The sequence below is a fragment of the Bos mutus genome, chromosome 21 (assembly GCF_027580195.1).
Source record: "Bos mutus isolate GX-2022 chromosome 21, NWIPB_WYAK_1.1, whole genome shotgun sequence".
Taxonomy (NCBI): Eukaryota; Metazoa; Chordata; class Mammalia; order Artiodactyla; family Bovidae; genus Bos; species Bos mutus.
The window spans coordinates 45,647,097-45,674,102 of NC_091637.1; the positions used below are offsets into that span (position 1 = coordinate 45,647,097).

Sequence of the window (27,006 nt, forward strand, 5' to 3'; positions counted from 1 at the left end):
AACAGGTTTACTGATGGTACAACTATATCAGAAGTCATGTGGGAGGGAAATTTTAGAGTAGTCAGTTTAGAATAAAGCAATGGTTTAAGACTATGAGGGAAATATCATGTGATCCCAAATCAAGTTGTGTGGAAGAGAGGGGGCCTGCCTTTAGCAAAGTGAGAAACTCTACTTTGCATTCCTTACACTCCTATCTTTATGCCATGCCAGCCCTCACCGTCAGGCACCACCCTACCCCTGTGTGTTTCCCTGAGTCTTCTCCTATACTACAGAGAATTTTGTTAAAATAGTATTCTTGGAGAAAGTCATACCACTATGTATACCCCTGGCCCACTGCAAAATCAATCTGTGCTACTCCAGCTGGCTTCTCATTGCTGCTTGACAGTCTTGATATTGATCTCCCATTTATTCCCCAGCACACTTCCCTTAGCAGGTGCTTCGCATCTCTCTGCTCACACATCTCATTCACTGCTTATCCATTCCATTTTCACCAGATAATAATCATCCTACTTTACAGAGAAATTTACAGATAATCGATTGTGCTTTCTCGTTTTTCCTTATTCCCACCTTAAAGCAGCAAAATTTATTGAGTATCAACCACGTGCCAGGCACTGTGCTTGGGCAATTGTATGCCAAAAATGATGTAGCTGGCTGATCTTTGTATGCACCATGCCCAGCACAGTTCCCGGCACATAGTAGGTGCTCAGAAAATGTCTAAATGAATATACATACTGATGGAAAGATAGGTCTAAAGGCTAAGATACTATAGGATGTATGTCCTAAAGAAAATACCATTCAAGAAGAGAGGGGAAATACAGAATAGATATTATGACCCTAGGAATTCTTTCTTAGACAGAGGAGCCTGGCGTGCTGCAGTCCATGGAGTTGCAAAGAGTCGGACACAACAGTGACTGGACAACAACAACAAAAGAAGGATGATTCCTATTTCAAAGGGAAAGGTACTTTTTTATTTCCAAGTCTAAACTCCTCATACCATTCCTTTCTGCTTCCTCTATGAACTTGATTCAACTCTCAAAGGAGGACAGCTTCACTATACTTAAATACACCTCTTCCTGCCAAAACCTTCATCAGCATCATTAACAAATGCTAAAATTCTGACACTGCTGACCTCAAACATCCTATATTCATACTTAAAGAAGTGGTCTGCAATTACTACAGTATACTCAGTTTCTTGCCACCCATATTGCTTCCTTGCATTCATTTTATCTATTTGACTAGTCTTATCTATACCAACTGAAATCTCACCTATTTTTCAAGACTCAGCTTAAGACTCATTTTTTCCATTAAGCCTTCTCTGGCCTGTTAACTGATAGCTTCCTTGAACGAGCCAGAATTGCCAGTGCTGACCCTATGACATACACCCTAACCTGCCCCCTCCCTCCAGTTCTGTGCAATGCCATGGTGGCAAAAGGAGTAAAATGGTTAAAGTTATCGTTTTACAAAATGAACTTTTTTTCTATAATCACTCTAACAAGCAATTCACTTTAATGTTATTTCTATTCATGTCTTGCTACTCAAATGAATAAAATGATCAGCAATTTGGCTAGCTTCAATCTTTAGCTAGCAGGATATTAGAAATAGTGATGTTAGAACATAGCCTTAGTTCCCTTCCTCTACTATGGGAAGAAACTAATGCCTTAATACTATATGTGTAATTAAAGTCTTGATTTCTCCAATGAAACATCAGGGAATTGCCAACTACCTCTGAAACACAGGTTTCTGAGATCATTCTAAAGTGGATTATTTAGACTACAAATGGGGATTTCTGGTTTGCTTGTAAATACTTCTATTTTTCATTTTGTATGTTTTTTCAGCTGGTACTGGTTATCACTGTACTTTATCAAATAACATCCTTATTTCAACAGAGAAAGAAGAGATTCTTAGATTAAAAATTTGTAAAATTTGGGTACATAATAAAATCATGGATGGTTCTTAGAACTTGCTAAAATGAAAGGCTGTATCTAAGTGCAATATAAGTGTAACATCTTAGCCATATAAGATCATTATCATAAAGTAATCATCATGATTTAAAAAACTCTAATTGAATCATTATTCTTTCCAAAAGATCGGAATTCTAAGAATACTTCTCAGAAGCTCTCAAACTTAATATGGAGCAGGAAATATTGCAATGAGTCCTCAAGAGTGAGAAATAAAAAAACAGTTGTACTGTTCTTTCATTATACTTTTTAATCATTTCATTATTCATAACTATACAGTACTTACGTGTGGTGAAGAACGTATTCATAGGAGAATGTATCTGTCAGTATATTGGTATATAAAAAAATAAAAGTAAAAACAAAATAAGTAGACTCAGTATCTTCTCATACTTCATATTTGAGACTTTTTATATATTTTCCTTTTTTGAAACACACATAAGAAAACAATAAATATTTTTAAATGTGTATTTATGCCATAACTAGGTGAAAGCTACTCTTAAGTCAATTAGTAAAGCCAGATCTGTGATTTCTTATTTTGACTTCTGGACAACACCAACAGCAAAATAATGCCAAAATATGCATATTGTTTTGTAGCTAGACCTACAAGGACACTAATGATATTTTAATATTCAATCAGAATAATTATATACATAAAAGTTATAGAAATCTATCACTGAAGTTTGTGGTGATTAAGATTTTAGTGGAGTCAGTGATTTCAAAATAATGTGCAGAGTTCAAAGGCAAAATGGATACCAAAAAGGAGAAAGGAAAGAAATTATAAACAACTCAACAACAAGATGTTTAAGGATCTGTTGAGCTTGATTCTTCACCTACCAGTTTAGGAAATGAAATGACTAATCTTACATACTTCTGGTTCCTGTTTGTAGATGCTTTAATTTAGACACTCGTTCTGTTCTTTCAGTCTTATTCTCATCACGGAATTCTGAGCCGCATCTTGACTTTAGTAAGCTGTTACATCAGGGAGCATAGAGTAAGCTATGCTGCAATAATAAAACTTAGTTGTTTAAAACAAGACAAGTGTGTTTAGTCTCTTGTTGCATGAGTTGGCTGGAGACTGCTATATATTATCCTCATTTAGAGACCCCGGCTGAGGGAAGGGCTCTACCTCCATTCTTTCACAATCACTGCAGAAAAAGTAAAACGGCAAACAGCACAAGCTATTCAAGCGTCTCCCTATAAATGATATTTGTCACTTCTGATCACATTTGTTGACAAAAGCAAACCACATGGCCATACTAACTTCAAATAGGGTCATGGGTAATCCTCTCACGTGCTCAGAAGGAGAAAAACCAAAAATATTTAGCACGTTCAGTAGTTCTACAGCGACCTATAAAAGATTGGAGACGGCAACTCTTCTGACTCCTCTGTTCAAGCCAGATTGGAGGGTGGATTCCTTTCTCAGCTGTACAACTAGAAGGGATATCAATGGGTGACAACTGTCTTTGAAGACTAAATGTGAGAGAATATTATATGGAGCATTAGGATGAGCTGTTTTACTCTTCATTCATTTCTCTATGGATTTATAGTCTTCATTTGCCCCCAAAGAAAAAGGAAAAAATTTGAGGTCTAGCGTCCATGACACAAACGGAGGATGAAGCATTCTATCATATCACTCAAGCAAATGGTGACAGGCCACACAGTAATGTAATGGGGCAGGTGAAATGAATTTAAAGATCAGTGTTGAGTGGAGTGAGTTGAGAAAATTTCCCTAGAGAATATCTAACATTAGATGGACATGGAATATTAGGTTTAGATTGATAGACAGAAGGAAAGAGGGTGTTTTTAGTAAGAAACAAAGCAACAAAGCAAACAGGCCAGACAAGAGAATGAGGAAAGAAGTAGAGATGAGATTTGCTCAGCTGGAATGAAGGGTGGGATTAGGGGTTGGGATTGGTTTTCTATGAACTTGAACATCAAGCTAAAATGTTAATATTTGACCTGATGGGTAGCATCAGGTGGCTTAAACCAAAGAATAAAAGTGCTTTAAGTTGTTGGAATTTTTAGGATATACCTAAAGAAGAAATTCCTAAGAGGTTATGTTTTGTCACAAAAACATCGTGAGGAAGCTGACAACCCACAGAGTTCCTCTTAGACCTTTAAGGCATTTCTGTGTGGTAGGGGAGATAGACTGTGACTGAGGTAAAAGCAGTCTTTGGTTCAATTTTTCAAGTATAAATTTGGTTACTGATGGAAATTCTTTCCCTAGGTAAAACAATAAATAATATCCTAATTCAACTGTCTGAAAAGTTTTGGTGATTCTACCTGAAGTCAAGAAGTTGATTTAACTTAGAATGATTAAACATGTACATGCATAATAAAACATAAATATATATATATGCTATCTAATAAAAGAACATATTGTGTTCTCAAATCATGACTAAGTAAAAAATGTGTTCTGTTAGTTAAAACATGAACCAGGGTTTCAGTACATAGGGTTGCAAAGAGTCGAGACACAACCAAAACGACTTAGCATGCAAGCACAGGGCTTCATAGAAAAAGCATGATCTTTAGAAGGAGACAGATCTGTGTTCCAATTCAAGCCCTACAACTTAGTAGAGAAACACAGAAGGTTAGACTATTGCATCTTGCAGCCTCAATGGTGAAGATGACTATATCTGCCTCAGAGAATTGTTATGAAGATTAAACAATAAAACACATATAACATCCCTAGCAGATAATAGGCAGGATAGAAATAATGGCAATGATTGCATATAAGCAGTTACTAAATATTGAACTGAATTAAATTTAAGGAAAGCTTGCCTTTACATTTGTAAGGATTATAAAACTAATAAATCAACGCGTTAACTATTAACTAAAGTCAACCTTATAATTTTAGTTGTATTCTAGAAATTAAATAAATAAAGAGGAAAATAGATGTTAATTCAGAGAATGCAGTGTTATATTTCTAAAGTGTTCATTATCCTTGGTTGGTTTTATTCCACTTAGTAGAAGTTCTCTCTTCCTACCCTAAGGGTAAAAACTATCAACAATAACTACTTCCCCAAACTGTCTGTGGTGAGCAATGCACTCTATTTAAGAAGCAGCAGCAAATATAATAAGTAGCACTCAAGAAATTAGTTTAAAAATTAGTACTTTAACTCAAAGCATTTCGTTTACAGATTTTGTTGTTTCCCAGGAGTTTTATGTACCTGGACTTTCAGTGGAAAAGTCACGGTCATCAGTGTGTTCATTTTCAAACTGTATTCCCAAGGGCCATATTTAGCCAATCTAAAGTCCCTGAGGATTTAATTACTTTGTTAAGTTGTGTTCCTAGTTTTTTTCATCATAGCTGCTCCAAACTTTAAGTATAGATGTGAGAATATGGAAGTGAAAACGAGGAAATAAAATAGAAATTCATATTTAACAACCTTAAGGCAGTAATCACAAATTTTTAATTTAAAATGTCTTGCTAAATTTCAATTTAATTTAATTTGAAAATGTCCTGTATGTATGATAACAGGGCTATTGACTTAATGGAGTATTGAGGTCTGATACTTCCTCTAACTGGATAGATCAGCACAGTGTGGAATTAATGTTGTTAGTTGAAGCAGTTATGAAGAAATGAGCAATGGTAATCATTCTCTTGAAGTATTTATCTTGGTGGTTTCTCAGGAGTTGGCCCAGAGTTTCTGCTTTACTGGAAAATCATATACCTAATAACCACTTTTGCCTTATTGATCACAGACCTTAAAACGGAATGTGTGTGTGTGCTTGTCTGTGTAAAAAAAAAAAAAATGCTTAAGGTGATAAAGTAAATTCTTTGTGACTCTTTTGTACCAGGTAAGTATTTCAGCACTGATGTATGAAGGGGCTTTGGGCAAATACATTTAACAAGTGAGTGATGACAAAAGACCTTTGTAATTAGACATGAGTGCTGCTATGTCATACAAACAAACAAAAATCTACACCTCCCCCACCCCAAAAAAAAAAGTCAAGAGAAGAGGAAAGGGAAAAAAACCCCACAGCTTCAATGATAGATTTTATAAATGTTCCGCTGTTTTATATTTTTTAGTTGGAACTACAGTTTCCTTGTTCTTCTTTCTACTTTTACACACACAGCCCAGAAGATGGACATTTGGCAAGCCATAATAGACTGCTCCTTTCCCAGGTATCTCCTGCTTGTTTCCTTTATCTATGAATAGGAAATGGCTTAAAGGCACCTGTGTGATGAAGGTCCCAGGGGCAGCTGCCTGACTAGTGAATGCCTGATTATGTGTTAACATGCTTTGTCAGATATTGGCAGAATCTGTTCTCTTCTTTTGCCTTTTCAGCCAGGGTACCATTGACAGCCTGGCTACCCATTTATAGAAATGTTGTCCATCAAACTGTGAGGAAGGACAATAGTGTTTTTCTGTGGCCAGTGACTGTGGGAAACTTTCCTTTGGCTATTCAGGCAATTTTTGTCGCTTGCTCTGAAGAGGAGAGACTGATGAGTGCAAAAAGTACAATTAAGCAAAGCCAGACTTCCATTGAAGGCTCTAGTGTAGTCTGCTGTTCTCATTTTTTTTTTTCTTTTTTTTTAATTTAGAGGAGGAAAAAAACCCTATGGGTTTTCACGTAGCTGTGTGGCATTCAGCAGGGGGCTATTACAATCCTAAATTTTTTTTCTAGACCACCTAATTCTAAGTTAAAATTAAATGTAATGAGAGCCACTTGGAGTTCTGAATATTTTAAAGCATAATTCCCACAGAAGGGATTCGACCTAAACTGCAGTGCGCATCAGTTGGCTAATTATAGCTGCATTTTATATTACAGCAGGTGTCAGATGCAGTCATCTCAATAAAGTCCACATAATACTCTGGAAATAACAAAGACTTTCCTTTGAATGTGGGTACTAATTTCTGCTAGGTGTCATATGAGCCTCGATACTTCTTATTGGCATTAACAAGAGCACTGCTGCACTCAGAAATGCTTTTTGCTTGGGATGAATTGATACTGTAAAGCACTTACCAGTCAGACTTGGCAGATGTCAGTAGTTAATACTAATGTTGCAGAGGTCGGAATATAATGCAAAGAGTCTTATGTAAATACTCTTAGATGATGGACTGGTTTTGAGAAGGCGCCAGAGCACTGCACCAACTCACTTAATGAAAGTTAAATAGATAGCAGTGGGGTATCTGCATTTACTTGGGCTCCTGCTTTATTGCAAGTCCTCCAGAAGTGAAGGGCAGATGGTAAGGCAGTAAACTAGGTGAACAGAATACACTGGACTTGGATAAGGACTTGCTATATTCACAGGACTTTCCCTGAATTTGTGTGGGTGGTTCAAATTACTAACGTGATGGAGAGAGCAAAAGCATGCCTGAGGACAAGGACTCCTGCACATATCCAACAGATAAAAAGTAAATTTAATTAAGAAAATATGTCCACAGTTGACATATAATTGGACAATAATATAGGCAAAAGGGATGTCACTTTAAAATCATCACAATTGTCCTGCTCTGTTCCATTCTTCTAGGAGATTCACAGTTTATCCAGATTTTTGTTGTCCCACAGGATCATAGCAAATCAGATTGAAATGGAGGACCTATTAAAATCTTATTACAAAATACCAAATAAGATATGACAAATGTGAACTCTTTATATGCATTCCACTCTGGAATCAACACTGTTTACTTTAAATCTAATTCAGAGCTAACAAAGCAAAGACAGTGTCCTTAATTATAATCCCCTAAATCAGCTCTGGGTTCTCATTTTGGCAGGTTACAGTTTATGTATATCTCATAGCAGACCCTACCAGTGCGCTGTCGGCAATTAGGCAGGACTTCAAGGAGTTTAACTGTTCATTCAACATTGATTCAATCAACACCTGAGCACTGGTGTGGGCAAAGCTCTGGAAAGCCCAACAGTGGAATGTACAGTAGAAAAGAGGACACAGAGTCTGTCCCCAGAGTGCTAACCATCTATTCACAAAAATAATGTCCCTCAAGGCTCTTCTGAAAATTTCTGCTAATTTTCGTTTAGATCAGATATGTCCATGAATTTGATACAGTCCAGGACAAAATTGTTAAATAATGTCACCCAGAAATCACTACAAGGAGCACAAGTAATCTGCTCATTGACAGTTGTTTTCTTAAAGGACTCAATGCAGCCCCAATGAATTTCTTTGTTTTATATAAATATAGTATTTATAATAGAAAATTTAGGAATGGCTTAAAAGATACACAAAGAAAGTGATCCATAATTCTACTACATAGACTTAGATAAGATTACTAATATTTTGGTGTGTATCATATATCTTCTCCATTCTTCACTTACATACATATATAGTGTATATGTACATTTTAAATAATGGGATTGTACTATTTTGCAAATATCATTTAAAGCAAACCATATGATATATTTAGAATATCTTTTTATATTATTATATGTTCTTCTACAAGATAATTTTTACTGATTACATAGTATTCTAGTTCATGAGTATACCACACTTTATTTTTAAATTTACTATGATTGTAGATTTAGCTTTTTTCTAATTTTTTGCTAGTATAAACCAACACTGTTACACACACTCCTGTGGCTAGATTTTTTTTTTTTCTAAGTCCATGACAATTTGCTTATTCCTGGTAGTGGGAATGCTGGCTCAAGTGCAGTTTTAATTAAAGATACAGATTTTAAGACACTTGTCATAAAAAAGAAAAATGTATTTCATATGAAATTCCTTATTGCTTTCCATCCAGGCGTGAGATTTTAATTGTTGAGAGAATTTAAAGTAAAAATCAAGCATTTAGATTAATTAAATACTAAATTGCAAATAAAAGATATTTCTGCCTTACTAGGAAATTGATCAGCTATTATCCAATTAGTAACTAGGTCGCCGTAAGGTAGCTTCTGTAAGCCATGAGATACTCAGTTATATAGGATCTATAAACTGCCCTATAAACACACAGTGCTTGGCAGCAGAGTTTGAATATCCAAGGTACTAGGGACATTATTTAAACCTTTATGTGGAAAGAGTTCTGGTATATACTGGGCTGGCCCAGAAGTTCATTTTCCAAAACATGTTATCGAAGAACCAGAACTAACTTTTGGACCAAGACAATATTTAAACATTATATATACGAGAGAGAGAGATCTGGTGAAAATGGAAATATTATGTATATACACATTAATTAGTACTGTGACTATAATATCATGAATTTAATAAAGAGTTAAAAGGCCATTAGTCTGGGATTGCCTCCAATTTAAGTGCTCCAGTTTCAAATGACTTTCACTGTGGCTCAGAATCTTTTGATACATCAATTTTTACCATGCTTCCCATAACAACTATTCCAAACCTTTTTTCTCACCCAGGCTAATCCAAGAAGATTCAGAAGAACTAGAGAAAATTAAACGCACTAATTTTCTGTTTTGCATTGATGGAAAAATAATGCATATTTTACTTTTTAATAGAAAATTAGGGGTAGTAGGTGATCTTAGAAACACTGTTGGGCTCTGTTTTCCAAGTAGGGTACTATAATTTTAATCACTGAAACTAAAGAAGTGAAAGAAGCTAGATGATCATATTAATCCTTCATCTATAACTCACTGACAGCTGAGATATCCTGCTTTGGAATATTTTCAGTTAAATATCTATGTCCTACCTTAGTGTTGCATTCCATAATTTAATGAGTCTTTTAAGTCCCTTAAGTTATTTCACAAAGTAGACACAAATGAGATTGTTGCCAATGCTTAGCATTTCTACAGCAGTCTGTCTTGGCTGCCTGTCTACTTGCTTTTGAGGAATCAGTTCTCTTTCACCCCTAGACATTTGTGGATTTTAATAGCTGATTGTAATCATAGAGAGAGTAACTGTGCACATACCCTGAGATATACTTCTTGAAAAGCAACATCAGAAGCTAACACTGTAAAGGAATATAAACTTTACTAAAATAATCCAGCTATCCAAATAAACAAGCAAAAAAAAAATAATAACATAGCCCAAAGAAGGAGACCAGTACCTGCAATACATAATCCTCCTTCCTGACATGATGATTGATTCAGGGGTGGGCAAAATACCTAAGCAGATGCAGAAAGCCACCCCTAGCATTTTTTTATAATGGGAGATACTGGATAAGATTTCTCCACACTCTAACAAGACCTGAGGATGTAAGCTTAAAACTGTTGGCAGTCATGTCTCCTACCTACACAGAAACTGCCTGCAACAGGAGAGAATGAACCCAATATGGAAGAGAGAAAGAGAACAAGAGGCAAAGAGCAAGGGATGTGACCAAGAGAGAAAATGAATGCAAAAACAGCTGGGAAGACAGACTGACCCATCTGATTCTAGGTATTCTGAAGCCAGCTTCAGTGCCTCTTTTCTTGTGGTATGGCTATATAAGCACTTACATCTCTCTTTTTCCTTCTACATGAAATATTTAGAATTGGGGTTCTATTATTTTTGTAACAGAGCAGGATTCTATGGGGCCTTCCCAGGACAGAACCCCCCACCCCAGTGTCTTCCACCTGCCCCCTTTCTGTAGAAAAACTTTAGCCAAAGAATAAATTTAATCAGAGAAGTGAGAAAACACAGAAGCAAAGAAAAACAGTCAAACATAACAAAATAATAATAGTTTAGCCATTAAACAAAGTCAAGGATCTTTAGAGCCTCAAGGGCTACAGATGATATTTTGAGCTATTTTGAAGATACTGAAAATCCCACCAGGTGGAAGAAGTTAACTACATGATGACCAGATTGTAGCTACAACATAAGCTGCTGGATCTCACACAAATCCAAGAACTGTACTCAAAGAAACAGGAACAAATCATCCCTAGAACTAATGATTAACTGTACTTAAAAAAATCAAGGTCACATCACTGGTTGACCAATTTCAAGATGACTGTCAGAGCTGACTTGCTGTCTCCATGTAGCCCCTTCCATCCACCTGTACATCCCTAAAACTCCCCTGTAAAAGCTCTTGCTCCCTGACAGTGGGGAGTTGACTTCTGGACATGAGTCCACCTTCTCCCCAGGTTCCTGGTCTCCTGAATAAAGTAACATTTCCTTTCCTACCAACACTTGTCTCTCATATACTGGCTTTAGAGCAGTAAGCAGCCAAACTTGAGTTTGGTAACACTTTCATACAGGGTCCTGGCTAATATACATTCTAAGTTTGTTGCTTACTTGTGTGCCCTCAGTAAAATTTCTAGAGTTTACAGTAAAAAATTAGAAGTGGATTCCCTTCCCCAGAGCTCTTAGTAGAGAACCAAAGAGAAATATTGACAGAAATTTTACACTTGACAATACAGAAAATCTTCCAACTTTTGATTTAGTCACCATGTAGTTCTCATTTCAATTTTAGTCCTCAGATTAGTTAATTCCATTATTCATTCTATAATCATTTACTGGTGTTTTTCTATGCACACAAGGTAGTGGTCAAGAAGCTACCATAAAGAAGCTTGCAACTTGGTAATAATCATGATAGCAAATACTTACATAACTGGGCATAGTTCAAAGTGCTTCACACATTTAATCCATACCACAACCCTATGAAACAGGAGTTATTATCACATTTATTAGCCGTTGTTATCCATTTATGGATAAGGAGGCTGAACTACAGAGCTTATGATTAGCTTGTACACTGTCTCATAGCTACTAAGTGATAGAGCTGGGGTTTGAACCTGAGCTGTGTGGCCTGAGCCCAAGCTCCTAAAGTCTACACTCTGCCATCTCTTCTAGTAGTAAAGACTAAAACTATCACCATAAGTCTTTACATAAGAAAGAAAAGTATAGTCATCCAGGCACATTAAGTTTTCTATGTAATAAGTTTCAGATGTAACAGATGATAATTGTACCTTATAAAATGAATCTCTAAGTTGTTAAAGTAGTTACATATGCAGAAACACCCATAACATGGAGATAAACAGCTTTATTTACATGTTTAGCAATTAAGGTTTCTCCATATGAACACAAGCTTCTCTAGTGCTAACATTTAACCACTCCTCTTCTGACTCCAAAAAAAGATACATTTATTTCAAATATATAGAAAATCTTAGAAGTCAGTCCTAATTTCACCACCAGTATATATACTCAGTGATAATACTTATTATGTAGTTCATGGTATAATCTTATGATTTTTATTTCTGCTAGGTAGGACAGTAATACCAGTATATGCTATTTCTCTATTTCACTAAGTATGGTTCTAGTATGTATCATGAAATTTCTACTGCAATTTGGCTTTAAAGGGATGCTTTTCAGTATTGGGTTTTTTTTTTTCTATATAATTTGCATTGAGATTGGTTGATGTAACACCCAGCTACATTACCATAATTCCTAGAAATTAAGAGTGTGCACTAATTGTACATTTCACAGCTATTATACCTCATTTAATTCAGAGCATGTTGCCCATAAGCAGGGCAAATAGGCCATTCTTTGAGAGGCACCAAATTTCTTTTCTTTAAGAAATAATTCTCTCTACCTCCTGTTAGAAATGTTACTTTAAAAAAAACCTGAAGGCATTTTATTTTTAAGATTTAATCATGAAAATGTGAATATTATAGAACTTTAATAAACCTAACTAGTGTCAACAAATGTCTTTTTAACATGTTAAGTCAAAGTAGTTGAATTAATGCTCTGGAAAGCAAAACAGTATCTGGAAGTGAGAAGAATGGAAATTTAATCTAATAGTCAAGTAGCCTGGGTTCGAATTCTGTCTCTACTATAAGCTGACTGCATTCAACTTCCCTGTACCTCAGTATCCATGTCTAGAGAGTAGGAAGCATTGCTATTAGTTGTTGTTGTTATTATTATTGATCCTATATCTACTTTAGATGATTTAACACATGTAAGTACCAAGAAGATTATTTTAACAAAAAATTTTTAGTGCCTACTATGTTCAGGGCACTTCAAGTTCTAAGAATTCAGCAGTGAACAGAAGAGGTTTTCTTGTTGAAGTCCCTGACCAAATAACAATAATGCAAAAGGCAAATAAGATTGGGGGTGGAGAAGTCAATGTTAAATAGGGTGGTGAAAGAAAGCCTTGCTAAAAAGATAATTCTTGAGCAATCATCTGGAGGAGGAAAGAGAGTACATTATGCAAATATCTGGGGAAAGGGTTTTCTTTCTAGGCAGAAATAACAGATAGTACAAAGGCCCTGAGGAAAGTTGCAATTATGGATAATGTAAAACAACTTTGATGGGTAGAAAGTCTGAAATGTATATGAGCTATGCATCATGCTTATACAAAAACAATGCAGCTAGTTAAGAAGTTGAAAATTCAATTAAAAATTTTGAAGATTTCTGAGATTAATTTCTGTTATGATAGCATGGGGAGAAGGCAATGGAACCCCACTCCAGTACTCTTGCCTGGAAAATCCCATGGACGGAGGAGCCTGGTGGGCTGCAGTCCATGGGGTCACTAAGAGTCGGACAGGACTGAGCGACTTCACTTTCACTTTTCACTTTCATGCATTGGAGGAGGAAATGGCAACCCACTCCAGTGTTCTTGCATGGCAGCATGAGATGGTCTGTTGACTTGTTCCCCAGTGAAATGGTCAATACTGTTTATCATCACAAACAGCAAAGAAACAAACCAAAATAGACCATTCAAAACCTCTGGAAATGATCCTAACGGCAAAGGGCAAACAGAAAAAAAAATATATATCTACTCAAGAAAATCTAGGTTAGGGGCTTCCCTAGTGGCTCAGAAGTAAATAGTCCGTCTGCCAACACAGGAGACCCAGGTCCAATCCCTGATCCAGGGATGGATCCAAGATCCCACATGCCACGGAGTAACTAAGCCTACATGCCACAACTATTGAACCCGTGCTCTAGAACCTGGAAGCCATAATGACTGAGTCCATGTGCCACAACTACTGAAGCCCAACTACAAGAGAAACCACGGCAATGAGAAGCCTGAGCACAATAACTAGAGAGCAGTCCCCACTCACCACAACTAGAGAAGAGCCCAGACAGCAACAAAGACTCAGCACAGCCCAAAATAATAATAAATTAATTAAAAAAAAAGAAAATGTAAGTTAAAAAAAAATTAGGGGAGAGGGGAGGAGAGAGTGAGATGTATGGAAAGAGTAACACGGAAACTTACATTACCATATGTATAATAAATCGCCAATAGGAATTCGCTGTATGGCTCAGGAAACTCAAACAGGGGCTCTGTATCAACCTAGAGGGGTGGAATGGGGAGGGAGACAGGAGGGAAGTTCAAAAGGGAGGGGATATATGTATACCTGTGGCTGATTCATGTTGAGGTTCGACAGAAAACAGCAAAATTCTGTAAAGCAATTATACTTTAATAAAAAAATTAATTAATTAAAAAAAAAAGAAAGGCAAGTCTGTGGTATTTGGACCAGACACACCCTTCCACTCTCTTCCCAAATCAGTGATGCAAAGACTCCACTCCAGCCCAGAAGACAAGGCTTCCTTTTTTCCCAGGCCCTCAGACTAGCAGGACTTCAGCATTTTCACTCCGCCCTTATCTGCCTATTGCTGAGGCTAAGTCCCGAGTCAGTGCAGTCAAGAGGTAAGGGATCCCTTCTGCCCAACCCTCATTTGTGGAGCCGAAGCTCTACCTTGGGACTGGCATGCTGGAAATACTAGGGCCCTGATAACCCTTCCCCCAGTTTCCCAGAAGAAGCAAGTTAAGAAGACCTCATTGTCCCCATGCCCAACTCCAACGCCCTGACTCAGAGAGTTTTCCTAGGGGGAGAGGCAGGCCATGAACCAGAGAGCTCCTAACCTCTTCTCAAAGGAACAGACTTCATTTGCAACAGAAAATGAAAAAGTTAAGCCTAAAGGTACTCTTAGGAACAGCAGACAGGTAGTGAAAGGCTGAGAAAGATTAAGGGCAGGAGAAGAAGGGGGCGCCAGGGGATGAGATGGTTGGATGGCATCACTGACTCAATGGACATGAGTTTGAGCAAACTCTGGGAGACAGTGAATTGAAGGACAGGAAAGCTGGCCTGCTGCAGTCCATGGGGTCACAAAGAGTCAGACACGACTGAGCAAGTGAACAGCAGCAGCAGTAAAAGGCAACTGGTAGGAGATCTGATTTATCAATCTAATGACGATACAGCCAAGACTGAGGCTGGCCAGTTTTTAGGAGAGAAAAGAGAATAAAATAGCTGTAAGCCCTCCTGGAGTCAAAACAAGTATCAGACACTGACATCAGAAACTGCTCCTTCAAAGGAGACAAAATTCATGTTCACTTCCCTGGAGGCTCAGTGGTAAAGAATCTACCTGCCAATGTAGGAGACACAGATTCAATCCCTGGGTCAGGAAGATCCCCTGGAGAAGGAAATGGCAACCCACTCCAGACCAGTCCATGGACAGAGGAGCCTGGCGGGTTACAGTCCATGGGGTTGCAAAGAGTCAGACATGACTGAGCAACTAACACATTTGTACAGGAACTAGTTCCCCAGGGCATTATTGAAAATAATAATCAGTCAGCAATTAGTAGAGTTTAACAGCTGCGTGTACTCGGAGAAAGAGTGACTCTGAATGTCCCCAAAGTTGTACCTCCTTGAGGGGCAACATCAGCAGCTTAACACTGTGGGATAAAATCATTGTTGTTTAAGCGCGAAGCCATGTCTGACTCTTTTGTGAACCCATGGACTGTAGCCCACCAGGCTCCTTTGTGCTTGGGATTTCCCCAGGCAAGAATATTGGAATGGGTTGCCATTTTCTTCTCCAGGGGATTTTCCCAACCCAAGGATCAAACCTGAGTCTCCTGCACTGGCAGACAGATTCTTTACCAGAGTCACCAGGGAAGCCTAGGATAAAAACAGACTGCATTAAAATAATCCAGCCTATCAATAAACAAATAAGCAAGTAACAAGCACTGGGTGGTGGGAGTGGGGACCTACAGTTCCCAGAGTTGCTGCAAAATATTATCTAAAATTTACAGTTTTCAACAAAAAATTACAAGGCATACAGAGATTCGGGAATATATGACTCAGGAAAAAAAGCAGGCACCATAAACTATAAAAGCAACTAGATGTCAGATTTTTTTAAAAAAATTTCAAAGTAGCCATTACATACGTGTTGACAGAACTAAAGGAAAGAATGACTAAAGAACTAAAGGCAGGTATGATGACAATGCATATCGAATGTGAAATAGCAAGAAAGAGAAATTATAAAGACAAGAAGCAAATGGAAATTCTGAGGTTGAAAAACTATAAGAACTAAAATAAAACATTCACTAAAGGTGCTCAGAAGATTTAAATTTGCAGAAGAAAGAGTTGGTGACCTTGAGGATAGACTGACAGAGATTACGGAAGCTGAAAAACAGACAGAAAAAAAGAATGAAGAAAAATAACAGAACCTCCAAGATGTGGGACACCATTAGTGTAATGGAAGTATCAGAATGAGTGGAGAGAAGAAAAAAGTTCAAAACATAATGACTGCAAACTTCCCAAATTTATTGAGAAACAATAACCTACACATCCAGGAAGCTCAACAAACTCCAAGTATTATAGGATAAATTCAAAGAGACCCACAGATACAGCCCAGCAAAAATGCTTAAAGTCAAAGACAAGGAGAAAATCTTGAAAGTAGCAAGATAAAAGAGCTGAGTCAGATATAAGGGGACCTCAATAACATTATTAGCTAATTTCTCAGCAGAAACAAAGGAGGTCAGAAGATAGTGGGATAAAACAGGTAAAGTACTAAAATGTTATAAATAAAGATCAACCAGCAAGTCTATATCTAGCAATGCTATCTTTCAAAAAGTGAAGGGAAAATAAAGACTTTCTCAGATAAACTAAAAGTGTATATTTTTCTCAAAGATCCAGGTGTACCTGGATCCAGGAGCCACCTTTGCCCAGCAACGACCTTGATATAACACAATTTATTGCCATCTTTTCCTTTCCAGTCCCACTCTCACTACTCCTTCCCAGAATTATCTCCCAAATACCTGCAGATAATTTCTTGTCTTATGCGGGTGGCACTGGATCTAAGACAAAGGCATTCCCCAGAACTGAGGATCAAATACTCCTTCTTCAAACCAACATAAGTTTGCATATGGCAGGGGAGATTATTAGAAAGGCAAGACTGGAACCCAGTGGGTATGACTCTCTTGTTTTCTTACTTGGATCACATTGCCAGATGGTCAGTTGGCACCAAGAATACACTAGTTTAACAGACTGATCTTGAAGAGCTCTCCAGCTACATTTCCAGTTATTGGTACCTGCTCACCTTTGTTTTACTGTGTGGACATAAGGTAGGACTCCTGACAATACTAATGAGGAAAGGTCTCTAGTGCTTAAATCCTCAGTCTGTGACTCACTAGATAACTCTGGACCTGCCTCAGTTTCCACATCTAGAAAGAGAGGATAATAATTCCACCTTCACTCAGTTCAGTTCAGTTCAGTTCAGTCGCTCAGTCGTGTCCAACTCTTTGTTACCCCATGAATTGCAGCACGCCAGGCCTCCCTGTCCATCACCAACTCCTGGAGTTCACTCAGACTCACGTCCATCGAGTCAGTGATGCTATCCAGCCGTGTCATCCTTTGTTGTCCCCTTCTCCCCTTGCCCCCAATCCCTCCCAGCATCAGTCTTTTCCAATGAGTCAACTCTTCACATGAGGTAAGTTACTGTAAAAACAAAATGAACGTCATATAAATAAAAGTACTTTATAGATTGTAAAAGACTTAAGAAAACATTGGAGCTGCCACAGTATATTCATTAAGGGTATTAGGAGTAAAGCTACCTAAGTCCAACTTACTAGATGTATGCTGCTAAGTCACTTCGGTTGTGTCCGACTCTGTGCGACCCCATAGATGGCAACCCACCAGGCTCCCCCGTCCCTGGGATTCTCCAGGCAAGAACACTGGAGTGGGTTGCCATTTCCTTCTCCAATGCATGAAAGTGAAAAGTGGAAGTGAAGTCGCTCAGTCGTGTCCGACCCTTCGAGACTCCATGGATTGTAGCCTACCAGGCTCCTCTGCCCGTGGGACTCTCCAGGCAAGAGTACTGGAGTGGGTTGCCATTGCCTTCTCTGTACTAGATGTATAACTTTGGGTAAATTGCTCTTTGTACCTCAAATTCCTCATCCTTTAACAGGGACAAAAACAATACCTACTCCAAAGGGTTCTTAAGACGATAAAATGAGGTGATGCACATAAAGAATTAAAACAGCACCTGAATCACAGCAGTTAATACATGTTAAGTATTAATAGTACTACTACTAGATATTTGTATAATGAAACAAGTTATTAAGTACCTAAAAATAAGCAAAGCTCTACACAGAAAGGATTGGGTCATTGTATTATATTATAAGCAGCTAACATTACCTAACCTGGTGAATACAGCCATATACTCAGATATGTATGATACCAAGCAGTATGCACAAAATGTTGGTGGAGAGTTGGAGTTGAGCTGGGCAGGCACTGAGGGATGGTTTCTATCTTGGTATATGAAGATGCGGGGGTAAGTGCTTTAGTTAGTTAGAGGTACAGAAGCAAAGTCATAGATATGGGAGTGTCCTGGGATTCAAGGCTAGACTAATGTGTCGGATTCAGGTTGTGAAGAGTCCAGAATGGCAGGACCTAGGTCTGGATTCTCTCTGGAGTGCAGGAGAGAGCCACTGAAGGACTTTTGAGCAAAGTGTTGTGAACAGAGCACCACATTAGGAAAATTAATTTGATGGTGGTTTGTGTAAAACAATAACAGTGGGCAGCCTTAGATACCAAAATATGATTGGGAGGAAAAGTGTGGTACTCCAGTAGTGAAGGGATACGGGCCTGAATCAAAGTGGGGAAGTGGGACCAGAAAAGTCCAGACAGATGTGAGAAGCATTTTGTTGAACAAGTCAGGAGGGTGAGTGGTTCTTAATGTTTCACTCATAGAAAAGAGCTTACCTACCTGTTTACTTCAACACATAGCAATCAATATACAAATAACCAGAGATTTGTACCCAGCTACACAGAAGACTCTTGAGGGTCCCTTGGACTGCAAGGAGATCCAACCAGTCCATTCTAAAGGATATCAGTCCTGGGTGTTCTTTGGAAGGACTGATGCTAAAGCTGAAACTCCAGTCCTTTGGCCACCTCATGCGAGGAGTTGACTCATTGGAAAAGACTCTGATGCTGGGAGGGATTGGGAGCAGGAGGAAAAGGGGACGACAGAGGATGGGATGGCTGGATGGCATCACCAACTTGATGGACATGAGTTTGAGCAAGCTCCGGGAATTGGTGATGGACAGGGAGGCCAGGTGTGCTACAGTCCATGGAGTTGCAAAGAGTCGGACATGACTGAACTATTGAACTGAACTGAATGATACATTTTTTAATGGCAATTTTGCCTCCTCTGCCCAAAGAGATGCATGAACACATGTCCTGAATTTTAAATACCAATGTGTTTTCCTCATAACTAGTGAGAGTGAACCTTCATAAATGTTGCTATACATTTGCCTAGTTTTCTATTTACCTGAATCAATGTTGCCTCTATTAGACTGCATATTCCTGAAATTCAGGGATTTCCATTTTTTGGCCTTGTCTTACAGAAAAATGCTGCATAAATGCATATTAAATGCAGAAAAATATGCTGCTGATGTTGATGGTAAATACAATAAAACTGACAGGCTATTATATTGTCTTTGTTTAAGTAAAATTCTCTCGATCCTGAGGTATATCTGCCTGATTCTTTTTCACTTCAGAAACAATTTAATATACAATCTTTATCTCTGCATTTCAATTTTAAGAACTTTATGTGTGCTAATTTGTCAAGCAAAACTTTTAACAAACAACTCCTGGAAATTTAGAATACGGAATTTTGAGGCATTCATTTGCTTTTCTTGGCATTTACTTCCTTAAAGAAGTCAAGAAATTATTGAAGCATGACTTTTTCATTCCAGAGACTGCATTGGCTATCCTTAATCAAGCTGTGCTTTTCTCAATGTTCCCCATTTAATCTCCTAAAATACTTCCTAAGACTTTGCCCCCCACAATGGAATCAAAACTAAATGGTCTGTAATTTCCTCAAGTGTTCCCAGATCCTGTTGTAAATAATGACATTGTGCTGGCCACTTTCCAGTCTGAATGAAGTGACCTTGTAAAAATGTCTGCTCACTCTTCTATAATGTCTTTTTCTACTTTCTGTAGGGCTCTTGGATACGGCTTGGCAAACAATACCTATTCCAAGAAACACCATTCTTCACCTCAGTCATGTTACTTCCTTCATATAGGCAGTGCTGTATCCAGAGCTAAAGGACTATGTTTAAAAGTTAATTAATATTTTAAAATAAGGAATTTTAGTGCACTATGGCAGAAGGCCAGACCAGACGACCTATGAGAATCTGAATTGACAGAAAGAAAATCTATTGTTGTTTTGTAAACTCTAAGAAACTGCTGAACTTTCATTCAGATAGCTTTTATTGTAATCATATTCAATACCTTTTTTTTTTTTAAGGAAAGAAACCATTTCCTACTTTATAATACAAACGCATTTAAAATTATTTATTTCAGGCTAATGAAAAAGGAGTATTTCACCTTATTAGTAAAGATATTCTGAACAATTATGTTGCATTCAAATGAGAAATACATGATGTTCTGGTCGTCCCCATGCTTGCCCTCTGCAACCCCCATAGGTCAGAAAAAGAAAAAAAGAAAAAGAATTAGGACATCTGGCAAGGCCTGGGGAAAAGCAGCTAAACTCACTGAAGGGACAGGGTACTTCTCACATGAAGACAGACTAAAAATACAAAAACCTATTAGTGTGAAATAACAAAAGCTGAAAGGAGAAGAGGTAACTGGGACCTCTGCTGAATTCCCAGCTATGCCAGACCACCAGCTCAATGAGCTAATTAAAATCAGAAACCCCATTTTTTGTTTATGGCCTACATGTACACAAGTTTTATAAATTACCTACAAGTACTGCAACTAAAAGTAGCTTAATAGATAAAGATACTGAGAATTTTCAACCAGATGGCTGTGATTTTTTTTTATTATTTTAAGAAAAACTAAGGGGTAATCAACTTGGGAGAGTGTTTTGAACTTCAGAAATCAAACAAAACTTAAGGACATTTTTAAAGAAGAATTTGTAGAGCTAGCAGATAAGACTGCAAAATTTTTTCCTTTTAACATAGGAGCAAAGTAACAATTATTCTAAAAAGTGGTTGTTCGGTTTTGATTTTGAGTAAAGCAATTGCTTCTGTGTGTGCTTTCATAACTATAAACATCACAAGCACTAGTCCGGCGTCAGTGTGCACACATTACCTTCCCGGGCATTGTTCAGCTCTAGCAAACACCTACAACACAGTATGCTCCATTGTAGGAGACTGGCAGCGAGGTCCCATTTAATTAACTAATTAGATGGCTACATCTAAATTAGCATTATTAGATCTTTTATAATGCTTGTTGAAACATTGCAAATTAATTTTCTTACTGGCTATGACCATCATCTGCTGCTATCACAGTATTAAGAGATAATGCCATGCACAGTAGGAAATCTCTATCGGCAGAAAATGAACATGGTCATCCTTGGATCACCAATTAGGAAACCTATTGTGTAGCAAAAACATCATTTTCTATGCTGTAATATGATCAAATAACCATTAATTACCTTCACTAGTGAGAATTACCTTCTTTGTTGGAGAAGTATTGCATTCCATATTATAGTTCAAAAATGTCAGGAGAAACCAGCAACAAAAACATCAATTTCTAAAAATGATACATGTAATCCAAATCATATTAACCTAACATACTCCATGTCAGGTTAAATTAACATAAGCTTTGTTACTGAGCCTGAATAATATAGCTTACCTCTTAGCCTTAGATGTATTGATTAAATAGGTCATCCTCACCTGCCTACAAATACAAATATAATCAAACTGTACTGTTCTCCAGGGAACTGAATGGCAAAAAAAAAAACCCTGATAAATATCCAATCCAGATTCATGACAACTGAGAGCCTGTTACAAAGATGACAGAATGAAGATAAGCAAGTCCCTGGAGCACACATGTGTGTCCACCTGTGTGAATATACATGCTTCCTACGATGAGATTCCAGGAACTTTCATGAAATTCTCAAGTCAATCTATGACAGACTCTCCACAGCTCCCATCCCCGGCAAAGTGCACGGCTTTAGAAGGCTCATGTGTAAGCAGTCACTACTTGGGTACGATTGCACTACTTAGCAGCCATGAATGAACCTGAGTGCTGACGACATTAGGCCTCAGCCTTGCTCAGCATGGTTGTTACAGCTGCAGTAGGTGAGGGTATGATGTGATAGTCAGGAAAAGCAGCCCTGGATTAGGTTGCCAGGGTTTGGTATGATGTAATAGTCAGAAGAGGCAGCCTTGGATTAGACTGCCAAGGTTTGATTCCAAGTCCTACCCTTTACGAGCTGTATCCCCTTAGCAAAATGCCCAAACTTCTCTGGGGCTCAATCTCCCTCATCTGTAAAATATCACTCACTTGAAAGTTTGCTGTACCTACATATATTTTCAGGGGTTTCTGAGATGGTAAAACCCCTGTTGTGTTGGTGAGCTACACAACAGAAACCATAAAATGAAAGACTAATAAATTTGTCTACACAAAAATTAAAGTCACTGTGGGAATAAATTATCAAAGCCAAAAAAATAACATAAAATGATATCTTTACTTAAAAACAACCCTGCAGGGCAGAGGGACAGCAGCAATGCAGGAAGAGCTGGTACTAAGTAAATTCAGTTTGTCTATATATTGATAACGCTGGGTATTTGACCCATAAAAACTTATTAATCTATCCTATTTTTGTATACGTTTGAAATTTTCTGAGATAAAACATCTAAAAAAATAAAAACAAAAATACCACAGACACTATCAGAAAAAATGATGACAAATTAAGGGGAAAATGTTTGTAAGACATATAATACTAATGGGTTAATTCCCTTAACATATAAAGAGCTCAAACAAATTGATTTTAAAAGGCAAAAAGCCAACATAGAAATAGAACCAAAATAGAAGATAAGCCCAATTACAGAAAAAAGGGAAAACTATATATAATAATAATATATATATCATTTTATCTTTATAAAACATTTAATAGTATTTCTAGTATTTAAACTATTTAAACTAAATTTTAATTAATTTAAATATTATAAATGTCATTTATATTTTATGAAATAAAATTTGATTATATTTAAAATTATCAAGTAATGCTCATTTTACTTAAAGTAGGAGAATTACAAATTAAAACTAACAGCAAAAATCCATTTTTGGCCTATCAAATTGGCCAAGAGTAGAAAGCTTCATGATACATTGTGGGTAAGAATATAAAGTAGAATAACTTCTTTGGAGAGCAATTTTACAAAATCTGTGAAAAGTTAAAATGTACATTCCCTTTAATGCATCAATTCTTTCCAAGAATTAGCTTACAGACATACTCACACATGAATTGAAAGCAAAACATCTAAGGATATTAAATATAGGTGTTTTTAATAGTAAAAGATTTGCAACATCCTCAATGTATATCGGGAAGGAACTGGTTAGAGAGATTACAGCACATCCATATAATGGAATACGAGGAGGCAGTTGAAAAGAAAGAGACAATCCCAGAATATGAGTTGATCTTTAACACATTAAAAATGAAAAAAAAAAGAGTAGAATAGCATATTAGTACATGACCAATTGTGTAAAAAAAAAAAATATATATATAATATATATATTTATAAATATATATGCTTCCATATTGGAGAAGGGAATGGCAACCCACTCCAGTATTCTTGCCTGGAGAATTCCATGGACAGAGAAATCTGGCAGGCTACAGTCTATGGGGTCACAAAGAGTCGGACATGACTGAGTGACTTTCACACACACACACGCTTCCATATACACAGAATAGGGCTGTCTAGAAGGATATATGGAGACAGCAATGGCAACCCACTCCAGTACTCTTGCCTGGAAAATCCCATGGACGGAGGAGCCTGGTAGGCTACGGTCCATGGGGTCGTGAAGAGTCGGACACGACTGAGCGACTTCACTTTCACTTTTCACTTTCATGCATTGGAGGAGGAAATGGCAACCCACTCCAGTGTTCTTGCCTGGAGAATCCCAGGGACGGCAGGCCCTGGTGGGCTGCCGTCTATGGGGTTGCACAGAGTCGGACACGACTGAAGCGACTTAGCAGCAGCAGGATATACAAAACAATAGCAGCAGTGGTTGCTTCAGGAGAGGAGAAAGCAGGTAGACGAAAATACAGGCAGGGAAGGAGTCCTACCTTCACTGTACGCCCTTCTGTTACTTTAAACTTTGTTACCATGTATTAGCTATATAAAAAATGTATATTTTTGCATTTAAGTGTTTAGAATTGAGTTGGCATGTACTAATGCTCTGTAAGTGTTACTTGCTTTTATTATTGTTACTTCACTTTTACTCCAGCCTCCATTTCAGGCCTTACCTTCCACTACACCATTGCGCATACCTTTTTACAATACCAAAGTCAACAATAACTAGTCCCCAAATGTGCCCTGTGCTTTGCTATTTCCCTACTTATATTCATGTGCTTACCTCCTCCTTGAAATTCCCTTTTCGTCTTGTCGAAATTCTACTTACCCTTCAACACAAATACTGCCTCCTCCTGATTTACATAATGGCTGTGTAATCTTGAGAAATGTATGTAACTGCTTAAGCCTTGGTTTTCACATCTATTAAATGGAAGGTAATAGAAATCGTAAGGATTAAATGTGATAAAACAAGTAAATCTGCTTATGCATTCATCCAACATACAGTTCTTCATCACCTATTTTGTGCAGGCATTGTAATATGCACTAGGGCTAGAACTGTGAAAAATAAAAATTGACAATATCATTGCCTTTGTGAAGCTCATAGTCCAGAAAAGAAATTTCCAGTCTTAATAGATGCTATGGGACAGGGTATGAAAGTTTAGGGGAAGGCACCTACTGAAAAAAGTCAAACCTGCAGGGGAGAAAGAGTTGAGTTGGAAGACCTGACAGCTTTATGAAAGCCACCACCTAAACTAGTTGGAAGAATGGCTACTAGTTCCAATAAAAGCCAATAAGATCCTTTTGACTCTAGAAATCCTTCTGATGGAGGTTAGAGAAAGGTTTTGCTGGTTCACACAGCCACAAGTTGAATCATTTCTCTATCAAGAATTTGTTTGCCTTTTTCCCCCCCACACAGTAAACAAATAAACAAAAAGTAAACAAATAAACAAAAAACCCACCTCTGAGCCAAAAATGAAAGTCTGTGATTCTCCAAGGAAACCAGAAGTAAGCCTAGAGGTCTCCACATGATATCCGTAACCACGCCCTGCTGAAACAATAGATGAGAGGCTTTCATTCGTTTTGATCAAGTAGTATGAACTGGAGATATGATCAGGTTTCACAACACAGAGAATCGTATGTTGTTCCAGTGACCCCTGCCTGGGTAGGTGAGGAGACACCAGGAGGCCTCAGTCTGCTTTTGGAGAAAGGGGCTGCCCAAAGCCTCTCTGAGCATGTGCAAGGCAGCAGATTTATGCTGCCCTCTGCTGGTGAGCAGCTTTACTGCAATTTTTTTTTTTTTTTTTTTTTAAACAAGGGGACTAGGACCTGAGTAGGTAGACTATTGCCACATTCCCAGAAATCTGAAAGGGAAATAATCTGCGAAGCTTAGAAGCTGAGGAGGGTGGGGCTTAGGTGAGAGTGGAGTGAGGGACAAAACAGGCCAGGAGAAGCAGGAAGACCACACACCGGGGATATGTCACGATCAGAATCCAATATAGCTCACAGAGTTATCTGTGTATTTGCTTTGTGGAGAGAAATTTTCATTTGAACTCTTGTGACATTTGAGTTGCTTAGTATTGAATGCATTCTGTGATGTATTTAGAAAATGCATTTCACTAATGCTTCCCTAATTCATGGAGGCTGCTGTTTTACCAGGCACCATGATCCTTAATCAGTAGAGTTGTATAGCATGTAGATAGTTCGCAAAAGTGCTTAATAAAAATCATTTAATTCTAAATTACATGAGTGCACTTAACCCTAAAGATATTAAAACTGATTGTTTGATGTATTGCCATGAGTAGGTAGAAATTCAAAAATAAAAGCTTCCTGCACTTAAATCAAAGAGCACCAAGCTCATAGCCACTCGGTACACATGCATCAGTGTCATGAAGCTGAGCTATGATAAACTCACCCATTTTAGGCTTTTAAACTGTAAATATGAAGTACTTGAATTTGATCAGTGATGAGATACGTGAGTGAGTTTTTCCCGAGCAAAGCACTGTATGTGACCTGATAGCCTGTTAGAATCCTGTGGAGATCACCTGTCGCTTATTTGCAGTCTTAGGGCAAGCAGTGGTGGGGCCAGCCGCTGGTGTATGGCAGGGCTAATATGAGATGCTTGTCCACACTCTAGCCTAGAGGCAGGTCTGGTCTAAGTCAATAGGAAGGCAGGTATTTTCACTGACTTCATTTTTCCCCTTGGGATTTCGCCATGACTACATTCATGCTTGCTTGACGCCTTTAGTACAGCCCTCAGCACAAGACTATGCCTGTGAGAAAACTTAATTATGGGCTTGATTATGGGGAAAAAAATAAATTTTGGAGGGATCTGCCTGCCCAGTTTGCATTCGTCTTAACTAATCCTCCAACAATTTGCTACTTTTTTCTCAAGTTGTCTGGTTAATATGATGTCATTAATATAGTGAACCAATGTGATGGGTGGAATATCCTCATTTTCTAGGTACCTTCAGATTACACATGACAAAGAGTGGAAGAGTTAGCGTAAGTCTTACCCAAGAAGGTAAATGTACACCATTATCTGTCCCACACGAATGCACACCACTTTGAGCTCACTGAGCAGATCACTGGGTTCACACCATGCACAAGGCTGGGCTAATCTCCCCTACAAGGATACCACATCAGGCATAGCAGCTGCAGTTGACACTACTGTTTGATTTTGTCATAGTCCTCTGTCACCTTCTAGAATTCAACTACTTTTTGTATGGAGCCAGACTTGGGAATTAAATGGAGATATGATGAGGACTGGGCTGCCCAGGTAGCTTTGTGGTAAAGAATCCGCCTGCCAATGTAGATGTGGGTTTGATCTCTGGGTCGGGAAGATTCCCTGGAGAAGGGAATGGGCAACCCACTCCAGTACTCTTACCTGG

General features: G+C 37.9%; 2 long non-coding RNA genes across 2 annotated transcripts in view; one reads left to right on the forward strand and one right to left on the reverse strand.

Moving 5' to 3' along the window:
- The window catches only part of LOC138984433 (uncharacterized), a 43,254-nt gene extending 40,665 nt beyond the window's left edge, over positions 1-2,589 (forward strand). Inside the window, exon 3 of the long non-coding RNA XR_011461714.1 lies at positions 853-2,589. This is a non-coding gene — a long non-coding RNA (uncharacterized lncRNA). The remainder of the gene's footprint in view (positions 1-852) is intronic.
- A 14,247-nt stretch (positions 2,590-16,836) lies between these two features.
- On the reverse strand, positions 16,837-25,321 carry LOC138984434 (uncharacterized). Its single transcript, XR_011461715.1, has 3 exons — positions 25,078-25,321; positions 24,447-24,538; positions 16,837-17,507 (listed from the first exon to the last, which is right to left on the reverse strand). It is a non-coding gene; the product is annotated as an uncharacterized lncRNA (long non-coding RNA).
- Between the last annotated feature and the right edge of the window lie 1,685 nt (positions 25,322-27,006).